We start from the raw sequence: 2997 nt of genomic DNA, 5'->3' as shown, positions 1-2997 counted from the left end.
ATTTTAATCAGATTGGGGGGGGGGGGGGGGGGCATGCGAAGAGAGTTGGGGGATTGCGCAAAATTTTTGGACCAAAATATTTTGTCCTTGGGAGGGGCTTCAGGACACCCCTGCCGTGAATTCTGCTAGTTCTCTAACTATCATTGTTCGGAAAACCTGCCAATTCTTGAGTTTGTCATACATGCAGATAGTCCATACCAACAATTTTAATTCGCTGAAGACTTCAATTTGAAACTAAATGTGGCACAAACACAAGAAATACGGGTCAAAGGTTACCTTAGACACTATATCATCATATGTGCCATTGGATAGTCTTTTGTGTGATACAGGCTTGCTATGTCGACTTGCTAACCTTAGTGTGACACTGAAGTAGTTAATCAGGTGATATTTCCAGTTACTGTAGATTAACAACAAATTATAACTTTAAATTATTTCAACTGATGTGTTCCGAATTGCCAAAATGCATCTTCCAAAGACAGAGATGTTCATTTTTATTGACTTGCAAGGCAAGGCAAGCTAAGGCATTTGATTGATTTAATATTGTCATTCGTATTGAATGCATTGTTTCGTTATTGGGTCACAAAGAGGTCATGACAGTGGCAAATTCTTGTTGTGCTGATGTTTTATGTGAACTCTGTAAAATATGCAATAATAACATTACAAAAGTTATAGCATCTTGAGTGGTCTCATTTATGTCAGCCATTAATCATGATGACGTAATACTTTTGAATGACATAACTGGATAATTTGAAAGTCTGACCAATGTGGATGTCCAAAAGTTGGGAGTAATAAAATTAACAAGTCTCTTTGTATAATTGTGACGACTTTCTTTCTATCTATCTATCTGTCTGTCTGTCTGTCTGTCTGTCTGGCTGTCTGGCTGGCTGGCTGGCTGGATGGCTGGCTGGCTGGCTGTCTGTCTCTCTCTCTCTCTCTCTCTCTCTCTCTCTCTCTCTCTCTCTCTCTCTCTCTCTCTCTCTCTCTCTCTCTCTCTCTCTCTCTCTCTCTCTCTCTATCTTACGCGCTCACACGCACACACACACGGCAAGTCTGTCGGAGGATAAAAAGTATACACATTGCTGCAGTGTACCCATTTTCAATTATCATCCCAAGCAGGTCCAAAATAACATTGGGTGTTTTATTTGCCATCATTTTGGTGATCTGAGATGTAACACATGGCGTTATAACATATGCTATCACGTTGAAGGATTAACATCGAGGTAAGATCACCTAGGTACAAATAATCGACAGCACCGCCATCTAGTGGTCAACTGTAAGCAGTGGGCAAAGATTCTGAAATTGTCGTCAACCTTACGTATTCTCTTCCATGTTTCTACTTCCAGGGAGAGTGAACGACGTTTTGTGAAAAACCAGAGCAGCACACAAATGTTTAGCTACAAGTTAACTTAAACCTTACATTGAGCCACAATTTAGGGGAACTATTAGGGACGTTGCAGACGACAGAAAGTTAAAGTTGTGCGGTTGATAGTTGAAGTTGAAGTTGTCTTGTCAGGTACGTAATTTCATCGTCCACATTGTATTATAAATCAACTTTTAGTGAGTCATTCTAAGATCAATCACCTGCTAATTGTTGAGTGCATCAGAATCTGAAAACCCTCGGGATTATTCCTCCAGCTTTTAAGATGATAGCAGTATTTGATTAGTGATTTGCTAAATCTTAAGGTGGACATATGGATGACAAGTTAGTGTTTATTTTGGATTTTTTATCCATAAAACAACACAACTATTTTATCCTACTGAAAAAACAACATGCAACAACATATGCTAAGTTCTGTTTATAACTCAACATAATTTGCCAATAATTGACAAATTCAAAGGTGCGTGTAAAATGATTGTTACTACGTACACTAAACTTTTCACGCACTTTTTTTTTGTTTATTTGCGATTTATTGAGTTACAAACATGGACTTGGTATATGTTGCTTCACATTGTATTTCCAAATAGAAAAAAAAACTTAGAAGGGTGTTATATGAAAACATGTCCAAACTAAATACTAGTTTGACATCCATGTGGTCACTTTAATGTCAGCCATTATGCCACCGTGTCACAATTGTATGCGATATCGGCATAGTTCTGTGGAATTTGCACCACTATACTCAATAGTGTTTGAGGTCAGCCTGTGTTCATTTTAATGTGTGGTATTTTGAGAACACATGTAAGTGATAATAAACAACATAACAGCCACTTTAAGGTAACGTTGACATTTTATCAGCTGACTATTGTAATATAATACCACCGTGAATTGGGTGGAAGTAGGGCAGACGACAACTGAATGACCTGCCATGTTTGAAGTGCAAGTACCAATATTTGTTCCCAACTCACGTTTTTTTCTCTTCGAGAGAAGGTTACTTTCATTAGCCTATACCCCCTATTTTACCAAACATCTCCCAAAAAATGTATTTTTGATATCCTAGGATTTTACTGCTCTAAAAGTACATGAAGGAAACACATATTTTTCGTCTTTTTTCATAAAAATTTACAAACATATGTGCATTCATTTCAGATTTCCACGTTCTACCGCGCAAAATCGGTCACTGCTTGTAAAAATGTGAACGGTAACACTACATTTGTAAGCTGTATATAAGCAAGACTTGTATGTCCGAGGTGTGTACGATATTAAGACCAGGCACATATATATTATCTGCACACAACGTAATCTTTAACTTTTGAAAAGACTGAAAACAAATACGGGGGTGTAACGCTTGTAATCTTCCTTACATTTGGCAATAACCATAAATTAACATACTGAATCAAAAATTGTACAGGCTAATGTTCCAATCATATGATTCATTTTCTAGTGCTGCAAAACTTGGCACGTGTCCAATCATTTTGACATCATATCACCCAAAAGTTTGATATGTTTTACGTCGCAATGATTCGTTGTTGTCTGGCGCACTAGGAGTTTTATACAACTTGTAATATTCCTGTGCGCGAACGTTATAACGCTTCGAGGAATTTCCGCATTCCATATAGTCC

Source organism: Glandiceps talaboti, chromosome 13, assembly GCF_964340395.1.
Source record: "Glandiceps talaboti chromosome 13, keGlaTala1.1, whole genome shotgun sequence".
Taxonomy (NCBI): domain Eukaryota; kingdom Metazoa; phylum Hemichordata; class Enteropneusta; family Spengelidae; genus Glandiceps; species Glandiceps talaboti.
Note: the sequence above shows the minus strand (reverse complement) of the source record.